Consider the following 12,184-nt stretch of genomic DNA (forward strand, 5'->3'; position numbering starts at 1 on the left):
CGTGGTTTGGTTAACCTGACGCACCAGATGGTTCGTTACACAGAAGCATCTGAGAAGCAGTCATTGGAAAAGGAAAATGGCTTTTCACTTTCAAAAAAATACTTGGCAGGTGATTGGATGAACCATCTGTCTATCGGGAGCTAACTTCAACCAGGGAGCCAGTTTGGAAATCAAACTCTTGCCGAAGTCAGCCAGGAGAAGAGCTAAAACATCTTTTGCATCAAGAAAAGCCTTCAGTGCCGTTATTTGCTCTTGTTTCAATGAAGAAATACTCTCCAGTTGTGACATACGTAACTGATGCTATTGCAGCATCTACGCTAAGCCGCCTCTCTGTGTTATAACACACACCTAAACCACGCCTGTAGCTGCAGTAGCTCTTCGCAGGATGCTGATTGTAGTCCAAACCACCAGTGACGGACAAACGCATTATTTGAAGCCTGAGCAAATGGATTTTTGTGTGATCTTGTGGTTAAAATTGCGAGAATCCAGCTGTCGTGCAAGTTAATGGTTTGGTGCATGCAAAAAAATCTAACGCATGTAAACAATTTACACTTAAACATTTTACACTTAAATTGAAATTTCTGTTAATTGTGAAGGTTTTTTTGATCACGTAGCTGGTGCATGATTTATTATTTAAATAATAAACTACGTACAACCAAAAATAACCTATTTTTATGTTACATTGTGTTTCTACAAAGTTAGGATGGCTGATTGTGATTTTAAACAGGTGGTAAAGTGTTCCAAGATTGCGAGTCTTTCACTGAAAAAGCCCTCTCTGAACGGCATTTATTGCTACTAGAAAACTCAAGCAGCGTGGACTTTTATTGGTGCTTTTCATTGAGCTCGCATCTTGTGAAGATCAAGATAATTTGTGATTATTACATATATTGCATATCCCACACAGGACGTACTAGGATCTCTCTTATCCTGTTTCTTATTCTACGACCATCCAGATCAATATTCAATTCATAAAATACAAACACTTTTGGCAGCAGTCTTACTCTTGAGTGTGACTGGAAGGATATACTTCTTCACTAATTCATGAGAGTAATACGTACTTTATGAGCCCATATTGTTCATTAAAATCACTGACTTGGAATGCACTAAATAACGTAACCAACATTGATTGTCTTGCAACACTAATCCAGTCTGGACACAGTTTATCTCCTTTGCAGAGATCACTGAGGATGCAGCAGAGCTCTGCAGTGGAAATGCTTGATGTTCTGTTGACTTGACAGTACTGGAGTACAGGGTGCTGGGGCAGCTACAGGGAGCTACCCAGTTCTTTTTAAACTCAGGGTCAGAGATGAGGTCAGAGCAAATTGAAAGACAGACAGAAATCCAGGTGTAGTGTCTATTTTAGCCTCATTTGACTGTGATTGCACTTGTACATTTGGAGTGTTTTGCCACTCAGGTGGGGATGGATCAGCTGCGTCAAGTGGAAGTCCTGTAGGATTTCAGTTTTTTTTTTAAAGTCTTACTTCATAAGCTGTCTTTTAAACCCTGCTTTCTCTTTTGAAGCACTTAAAACAACATTGAAAAAGAGCTATTGAGATTATTACGAGGTAGTGAATAAGTAATCATGACACTAGCGGGTCCAACCCTCACTCTGCTGCTCCTCACACACAACTTTCAGTTCCCCACAGCCTTTGATTCAAGCAGTTAACTCCATGACAGTCTTGTTATTAAAAGTAAATTATTCACCACGTCTCCCTTCCCTCTCTCTAAGGTTACACCTTAATCATTTTTTCGATCAGTGCAGTCTCTATGGTTACTATGAAATCATTCAACAAATCTGCTTGCTTTTGTCTTTTTCTTATGGGAACAATGAAAACCCATCACAACCTCCCTGCTCATTCTGTATGCTAGAGCTGCATATGCTTGTCATCACACACACACATATGCACACACAGTTGAGTTTTCATGACTTTTTGGGACATCGCATTGACTTACATTCATTTCCTGAAGACTTGCCCAAACCCTAACCATGACATATACCAGCCTAACCCTTACCCAAACCTAAATCTAATCTTAACCCAACCTTAAACCAAGTCTTCACTCTTAAATGTGATGATTTCAATATGGGGCCAAGCCCCCCCCCCCCCCCCCCCCCACACACACACACACACTTCCTCAGCGCCACCAGTATCCAGGACCTCAACTGGTTCAGCTCCAGGTTTTTACAAAACTTCTAGTCCATCATCTGATGCAGATAAACTCACCTGCAGCACCAGCTCAGTTGTTACATGTAAACAGGGTTTAAATGGTACAGGTTTCCTTTCCAACCAAACATCACAGCAGATGACTTCACTGATTAGCGGAGCGTCAAGCAGACAAAAGTTGCTTTTCATATACAATCTGTGATCTTTCGGCACAAAAACCTGCATATTCTCAGAGCTACATGGCTTCCTGCAGAACAGCATGATGCTCTGCTACAACTAAAACATGGAGAGCAAGGTGTTGACGAAGCTGTTTCAGTGTTTGCACGAGACCCACGGATGCTGGAAAGGCTGACCATATGGTTCGTCCTGTGCTGTGATTTACAGCAACATGTCTGCCGCCCATGCAGATGCAGGAACTGGTGTATTTACACAAGAATCCCAGTCATGGCGCACACCTTACTGTATCTTCAGCGTGCACATTGTCCAACCGCATATTACCATAGGACTTGTGCTGTCTTGGATTGTGATCAATATGTATATGAGCATCTAAACAGAATCCTTATGTGTTCAAGCTGCGCCAAAGGAGCCCCAGAGGAGCAGAGTGCTGACCATGCACAGAGAGAGAGAGAGAGAGTTTGTAATGAGGGCCCTTTTGTCGAGGGAGGAGGGGGCGTCTCCTTACTGTCTTAATAAAGCAGGAGGAGAATGGCAGTGGGATAAAACAGTAATGATGTGCTCAGCTGTCTAGATCATACCCATGTCATTTATACGAAGAGAGACGGAGAGGGAGAGTGACACATCAATAAGATGTAAACATACAATAAACAACAGGAAGCAAATATCTCCATGTTATTTTGCTGGATGTTCACTAGATTACTGTCTATGTCACATATTTTAGATCCAGGATTTGCAGTAACATGCAGACATTAAGATGCTGTGGCATTGCGGTCAGATGCTGTAGGTTGTTGTGGATGCTGCCAGGGGACCCCAATGTTCCATATTACAACATGAAAGTGTGTGTCTGTGTGTGTGTCTGTTAATCACCAGAAACCACTGGGCAAGAGAAGGTCAGAGAGGAGATTGGGTTTTCTGAACTGAGTGAAAACGGTCCCCCGTAGAAAGCCGTGGAAAAGCAAAATGTGAGATATGGTTCTGCGGAGCACATGGGAAAAGCCCTTCAAAGCAGATTCTTAATCCTCTCCTACCCCAGACCTCCTCCCTTCTCCTTCCCTCACTTTAATCTCTGAACCCTGCATTAACATTTACAGTTTTCACATCAATTTGAATCTAGTGTATGCCATGACCACCTAGATTTATTCATTTACACAAATTACTGCTGGGATGGGAGTGGATGGTTTAACCTTCTCACAGCTAATTTTACTCAGCTCCACGGGGGCAAAATCTGACCTTTTCCTATTGTATTAACAGCAACAGAAACAAAATGAGACTAATCAGGATAATGTGGTGGCACCTTTAAAAAGCATTTTATTCCATTTCAATTTGAAGCAATGGATGTTGACAATGAAGATTGCTATTTTATTTGGCTATACTGTATTGTCAATATATGTTTGTCAACTGAAGCGCCAAACCTGATGCAGAGATTGCCGTGGAAGATTGTAAAGTTTCATTGATGTCTTTCCGTCTAGCCACCCGTGGTGTTATCTTTAAGACAGCCTTTGGTTTGTTGCTCCTGGCAAAGACAAAACAATGGGACAAAAAGACATGTGTACCCTTGAGAACAATGCCATACGTGACAATGTAACAGTAAGACACAGGACACACAGAAGTGACTTCTAATAAGTCTCATGAATTTTATTACCAACTTATTCATTAAAATAAAAGACTGTTAACCAGGGATGTCAGCCATAATGGCAGTGTATGGCCGAGTAGAAAGTGGAATCTCTGTAAGCAAAACAGTTGTTGGACTGCAAGGAGGATTAGACACGGAGGTTATAAAAGCCACTTCAACGGTCCCGAGGGCCAGTTGTCTCCAGATGGAGAACGGTTCCCTAACAAGTCCACCAGATTAATTGCTAAAATAGGTCATTTGTCATCGCCTTCCAAAATGACGCATGCAAGCTTTTTCCTCTGGTGTCCCAGGACGACAACTTTTGTTAGTGTCTAACGAAAACCCATGTCATCGCTACAAGAAGGATTCATATGACATGAGACATGTGAGATCATGTGTTTTCTGAACTGTCACCTCTGTTGTCGAACAGTCGGCGTGGGTTAAGGCATCAAGACTTTTTGGTAAGGTGAGGGAAATATTGGGGTCAACAGTGAATGTGAGAGACAACAATTTGCGTAGCCACAAGAGGCCCTTGTATGTAAACATTTGGACTAATCATAATTTAGCCCTAATCTGCAGATTGTTTTCCGACCCTCGAAGCCAAACCCCCAATGGTTGTCACCGTGGACAATTATAGACTAACCTTTACGTTCATACAAATCAAACATGCACAGTGCCAAATAAATTGCCAACTGAAATGGTCTGTTTATTTCCTCTTTTTTTCCGTGTCTCAAGCCCCGAGGCATCAGGTCATTTCTCAGCACAATTCATTTAAACTTTGTTGAAAGATCAGCATTGAATGGTGGATTGTGGCTTGTTCTAATCAAGATATTTTTTTCTGTGATGCGATTGAAAGTAAGATAGTGGTTTAACACAAAGGCAAACAATTGTTCACCTTCTTTTTTTTACCTTAAACTTCATCTGTTGTTGCTCATGCTGTATGCATCTCACTGAGGTATGTGACGCTGCACTGACGCACATTATAAAACACTCTTACAGTCATGACTGCAAAAAGATTTAGGTACACCGGATAACAAGGGATTTTAGTTTAGATAGGTGGAGTTATTTCAAACATATAACAAATAATAAAAAAATAAAACAAGAAAATAAACAGTAAACGTATACAGAATATACAAATAAACAGCAAATAATTCATATGTATTACATTATATATTTCTGAAAAAGAAGTAGGCAGAAGTAAACACTTAAAAACGTCCTACCCTTTTCTATAACTTACATGAACTTAATGTTTGTCACATATTTACTAAAATATTCACCTTGATATAAAAAACAACATCAACAACGAGCGTCACAGTCCCGAGCGATGAGGCCGCATCTCATCCTCTTACTTTTCAAAAACAATTTTTTAATACATTTTCTTTTTACCTAATTTGAGCAGTCCATTAGGATCCATGAACTTCAAAGTATGCGACTTTAAAAACAGAGTGTTGGTGTGTTTGCAATATTCTACATAGCTTATTATCCTCATGGCTTGTTTTTGTAGTATGATAATGGGTGCAATTCTACCCATATCTGTTGATTTACGTCATTTTTGTCATTTGAAAAAACCTTCATATTCTCAAAAGTGCGAATGTCAATCAAAACTTATGCCACTGTGGCTCCAAACAATCTTTTCGGACCTTTAACATCTTAAGTTCTTATGGAAGAGGAGACAAAGCTGACGAATTAGAATGATACTGCTTTTGGAGTTGCAGTTTTTCTTTCTAATTTCCGATTAGTCTGACAGTGGTGCAGCCTATGTGGGTGGTGTGAATGCCTGGCAGCTCACATCCAACGTTCCCAGAGAAAAGCCTGCACATAATTATTATATGAGAATCTTTGTCACACTTTAAAATAGTACAAGCATTTTCATTTCTTATGTCAAAGATTAAATCCTAATTTTAACTGATCTTTTTTCCATTTTAAAGGGTGTACATCCCGTAGAAAGAAAGGATGATTTAATCTGTAATACACATATACAGCACAGGATGAAATAAAAAAGACTAGCATATATTGTTTTAATATGATTATGTTATAAATGTGTGAAAGTGCCAAACACATCAAACAAAAGCACTTTAAAGTAAATTTGATGGAAAAGTACGAGACCTCTAAAACTACCTTGAAGCTGTATCTCCCATCCATCTGCCAGGAGAGTATCACAAACATTTGCACGTACTGTTGCTGCAGAGTTTCTTGTACTGTACAGTCAGGGTGGTGCAGCCTGTCGCTGCTGTATTCTCCCCCTGAGTGCTGTGAAGCTGATTTATAAGAGGGCGGGGCCTGTGAGCTGCAATCAGTCCATTTCCATCAGCGGTATGGTTGCCTGACAACATCCAGCTGTCCCTGATGTGCCACCAAGGGCCGATAGCGTGCTTGTCAGCTCTGCTGCTTTACTGCAGCACTCACTGAGACCAATACACACATACACACATGCCCACACAGTCACACATGGGGACAGCTGTGTTGCCACACACACACAAAAATCACCAAAGACATCATTGTCTATTCCAGTTATGTCATGGAATGAGATCTGTAATCATGGTTTATGAACGTGAAATTGTAACTCCGAGAGATACTAATTCATGTCAGGGAGAAGAATACTTTATAAGATACAGGTCAACCCACAACATGTGGCATCACTGGATAACTTACTTTACCAAAGCAGTGATCACTATAAACTAAACTGAAATATTATCATTCTGACAAACTGACAGTTATAGTTTTATAAAGGCCAGGATAAAATGGAAAATAGTAACAATTTTAACAATCTCTTCTTTGCATTCCACAGCGCCCTTTGCAATAATCCCCACACTTACACTGTCGTCAGACTCTTTCCACTCTACATACAGTATCTAGTCTGCATGGACATCAACGCTCCGTCATAGGAATCCCACATTTTACATTGCATGTGTTTACTTACTTATTTATGTTTATTATTACAATTCAAAATGATAATAAACAAAACAACACCTTTTCTCCCATTCACTTTTGACACTTTTCCAGTTCCACAAGGGACTTGAAAGAAGCGTCTCCAGTGAAAGAGTTTGACGAGATGACGCTCTGTTCTAATTCCAGACTGAGAGCACATCTGATCAGAGGCTTGACTCAACAATGTAGCTGTGCTGTGCCTCATCAGTACAATCTCTCGCTATACCCTTCTCCTGATGTCTCCTCTCCAGCTGCTCCCGCTACCTTATGATATAATGACATTGTACTCTAACCCAATACATTGTGAACCCAGCTGGCTAAACCTTATTTTTACCTTTACAACAGTGTGCACTGGGCACCCACCATGCTGCTGGGGCAATGTCTGACACCAGAAACCTACCGAACTACATCATTCTACTTTCGTGAGTGAGACAGTCAGCGCTGTTTCTGCCTGCTGGTTCTCTGACAGATGCTGCCGCTCTGTCAGAGCTGCAGATGTAAATAGAACTAACGTCATGCTATGTACTTATTATCACCTACTTATATGAGTACATTTTTGTAAAGAGAGCATGATACAGACATCACTGTTGTTTGATTACCGTAATAAATCCTCAATATACAACAAGAAAATAGTTGGGTGTCTGAAAAATGGAGAACACTTTGTCATTTTTTTGATTCTCGTAACAACACAAGAAAAGTAATATTGTTACCTGCATCTGAAAATACCTGTAACTTTCTAGACCAACATTTAGGCAGCGTTTGTCTACAGTTTTGAAAGTTTGAACTTCTCCCTTAATCTTTGTTTTTTCATTCTTTACTCACAACTATTTCTGTTACATTTTGAGTGTTCAATTTGCAAGCAACATTATGAATTCCTTCAAGGAGACTGTCTGACAATGTGCTCCGTTATCCCGATGTTTAAATGATTATTGCGTCTCCCCCGACTCTGTGGCGGACAGCTTCCCCCCCCCCCTCGAGTGTGGCCATTCAGAACCGCTATAACCAGAACATCTTCCGACATTCCAATTTGTACTTGAACTAGCATTTTCATTGTAACTTGGCCATTAGAGTAGCAGGTTTGCATGGTATGCCACCATTACAGTTGAGGCTCATAGGAATATGGGAATTGGTTGAATGGATATATTTATTAAGTGTTAAACAAGAGGAGTTTGACCTCAGTTTTGACCCATTACAAGGTCAGTCCTATTTATTGCACATTGTCTTCATCGCTTTATCGACAGTCAACGCCTCCTGACTCTGGTACATAAGTTATTGTTGTCGGAAATTGCAATGCTTAAGGAATCAATTGCATTTCTGACGTTTTGTGATCATACTTGTCCTCTTATGTGCATCAAAGACTCGAGCTGGAGGATTGGTGGGAAGAGAGCGTGGCCACACGGAGAACGTAACGATTTCTAATGTCTTAACTTAACCATGGTTCAATTCTGTTCTCTTGGCAATTTCATTGTTAGACAGAGCGTGAAATAAAAAGCGTGTTTTTTCCAGTCCGGCAGGCTTATTGATTTTACTCATTTAATACATTCAAGATATAATACTGTAGCTCCACTCAGCTGAGGAACCTGTCTATCTGTCTCTTATCAAGCATAACAGCGTACATTTTTCGGAGCATATTTTTCTGAGAACATTTACTAAAACACGTGGTTTTGCCCTCACTGGATAAAGATACTGGAGACATTTTTGGACTGTTAACATGCATACTGTAACTGTATTTCACACTTGGCTGAAAAGCATGCATTACAGCATTTTCATCCCCTTATTTGCAGGCAGTTAGATATAATCAATGAAAATAGATGCCAAAATAAACAAGTTTTAAACAGATGCAATTCAAGTCCATCGAGATTGAAAGCAACAAACAGGAACCTGTTTATTTTGGCAGACGTTTAAATGAAAGTGGAAATGGTGGTAATTGAAATGCAGTGTCATTTTGCAAACTGCTGAGCTGAGAAAATGAATTAATGAAAAATCAAACAGTTCTTAACATCCTCCCTCTCACTTTAGTTTTATCTCCTGTTATATCATCCGAGAGACAGTTATTGCTGAGCTGCATCCCAGAGGAAACCTTGTTTAAAAGTGAATACAATGTTCCCCCTTGCTCTCAAACAGGGGTTCAGATCAAAGTCTCATCACATTTAAACGGATGGAAAATGAACCACAATATCAATCCTGCTCCTTTCTTTCCGCTAAAATACCACAGAGGTGTTGCTCTGACAGTACACACTTTGGACCACACTTTATGGCTGAGATAGACAATATAAGCAGACCCCTTGCCTTTGGAAGTCCCCATGACTTTCGGGATTTAAATTACCACATAGAATTTTGAGTCACATTCAAAGATAGCGTTTCCTTTATAGTGCCTTTATTTATATGTGTATATATATATATATATATATATATATCTTTAGCTTTTCAGTTTCAGGGTGCTTATTTAAGTGAGCCTCCATGTTGGACTCATATAATAACAGTTGTGATGACTGGTACTGGAGATGCAGACGAAGTGCCCTTTCTGCATTTCTCTTTGATAGAAGAGTTTAAATGATAGAGCATGCGGTGGGAGGGAAAAGGCAGTTACAGCCCCCGGGCTCCCTTGCCTCCTAGAAATTTAGCTCGACTGATCAATCTGTGGTTGTGTCCTAAAACTGTTAGTACCCGTGTCTTTTTCTACAGGTGATCGCTGGGTTGTTGGCAAGGTTTGTCGGATGTAGCTGCCTAGACATTTTACATTTAGCCTGATGTTGTCATCCAAAGGGACTCGCACTAAAATCAATAACATTTCCACCGTGGAGTAAGAATCCTCTGTTTGTTAATCAGCCAGAGTCAGAAGCAGAGGTTTCTGTCCTCTCTTCACCTTGAATATCATAGCACGCACTTTGAGAAGAGTATGTTTTTAATCATGCCACAGAGGTATTAGCAGGCGTATTTCGAAATACTTCAGGCTTTTGAAAAGGCACCCTGCACTGCCGCGCATTGTGTGTTGTGTTGTTTGTGTTTAATTCGCCTTGCAGTCATTTGAATTAGAGCTGCAAAACTATTAAAAATGTATGGTTTGTATGAATGCCTGACCTATATTTTCCATGCAAATAAATAAATAAATGAACAGGGGTTTCAGGAGGATGATGCAAATCTTCAGAAGTGGGACACAGGTTGAGCCAATGACATGCTAACAATAAAGGCTTTGGATTTCACACCGAGAGCCTTCTGGAGACCAATCCTGTCTTACTCATTCCCTGCCTTTGCTCTCTGCCCATTATCAGTCTATCCCAGGATGCTGCCCGCACTATCTGTCCCAGCATGGCTGTGTTTGAATTGGCCTGTCCCGGTTCAAGTGTATATTGTGACTCAACTCCCTGTGCACACTTCAGGGTTGCTGTCAGGATCCAGGATCGCTGTCTGACCCGTTGTGTGTTTCCCCTGATCTCCTCTCCTCATGTGTCCTGTCATTCCCCTGTTTGTTATTGTGTGCCATGTGCTCTGTGTTTGTCCTCTGCCTCCAGACACCTCCCATGGCCACACCCTTGATTGTGCACAGCTGAGGACACTCCAGCGATCACCTCCTGCAGCCTGACACACCAGACTCAGGGCCCACTAATGAGTCCCCTGTCACCATATAAACTCTGGTCCTGCAGTCTGGGGTTGTCAGGTCGTACCGTCTTTCACCTGCTTCAACCCCGTGGCATCCTCTGCCCTCCTTGTGTTTACGGATTACACTCCGCCGCTCTGCCCTCCTTGTGTTACACGGACTACACACGCCGTCAAGCTGCCAGCCCTCCGGTGTCGAGCCTCACACGTCGATCTGCCACTCGGGTGTCGGACCACGGGCTCCACACCTTCCTGTCTTACTCAGGCTAAATAAAACCTGTTTCCATTAACTTCTGTCTCCTGTGGTCTTGCATTTGGGTCCTACCTGTGAACTCCCGTGACAGTTGCAGAGAGAATGACTTTGCTTTAATGTAGTTGTGTATTTATTCTAGTGCATTGACACAAGGTGGTTTTTGGAGTCTTTGTCTCTTACTGACGGTGATGTGGCTTTTCTCCTTCATTCTGCCATTACACCACATCTGTCTATCTTCTTTTCTTCTGCATCTCTTTGTGCTCCTCTCCCCACCCTGACTGAGCCCCTCTGTTGTCTCTGTAGGTTTCTTCTTCACTCTGCCATTCAGTCAATGTCAGGGACCATTGCAGTGAGGATAAAGGCCACTGGTTTTTCTCGCTTCGTGATGAACTGTCGCTGTCTGACTGAAGCAGCCTCTAAAAAGAGAGAGAGAGGGAGCGAGAGAGAGAGAGAGAGAGGAAAACAAACCCATCAGCAGCAACTGATTTGTGTGAAACTTTCTTGGTTGTGGAGCCTGGGCTGCAGTAGTTATTCTTGTTAAGAGAAGTGTATTGATAAAATGCTATGCAATCTTATTTCTTCTAAGGTGTAATATTTTACACCTTCTACTGTTTCGCAGTTAGTATGGATAAAATAGCTTTATAGCAGCTTTAATAGTTTTAGCTTTAATAGTTACTCAGGCAATACTCATATGAGACGGTAGGGCGAGGGAGAAGCAGTGGAAGGTTACTGGCTTAACTGCGTCACAAGGGCAGTGCCGCCATCTTAGGGTAGGCCCAACAGCCTCGGGCTGTATTAAACCAGTCCTCCCCCGCAGTCTACAACATTTCATAACACACTGACAGATGACTACGCCTTCTGGGACGGGCCAGTGTGGACGGATTTGTCCAGGCTCCTACCAGGTGGCTTACTTGTACAAACAAGCTCCGCCTGCATCTTTGACTTTGACCAATAGGCTTCCATAAGAAGGACCTATATACATCGTTGCGCTGCTATGGTGAAGGGTTGTTCTTATGGCGGATCTCGAATGAGAGTGAAGCTATTAGAAACCCATGCATGTTGAATTGCGGGGCTGCATAACTCTGTTGATAATAAACCTATTGCTTTTTGATATAACTAAACGCCTCTTGAGAGCTTTCGTTGTCCTCTTAAATCCGCTCTTGGTGTGGGAGATAAGTTTTTCGCACAACAAGTGAAACCGAAAACACCCTAGCTGTTTGGAGGAAGAGCACAGGGGTTTTGAGTCAAGGCGTTAACATCAATTTGTCATTTCGATCCTCTGCATGAAAAGGTCACCTCGTTATCTCTCACATGGTTTCGTGTGGCATTAGTTTTCAGCCAGAAATCTGTCTATAGACACCTAAAACAGGGATGTAACACTGACCCCCACTCGGAAATGGGAGAGTAACCTTTAACCTCATGTTTTCTGCAAAGGACATCCTATCTCTGAAGCAA

The sequence above is a fragment of the Melanostigma gelatinosum genome, assembly GCF_949748355.1.
Source record: "Melanostigma gelatinosum genome assembly, chromosome: 12".
Taxonomy (NCBI): Eukaryota; Metazoa; Chordata; class Actinopteri; order Perciformes; family Zoarcidae; genus Melanostigma; species Melanostigma gelatinosum.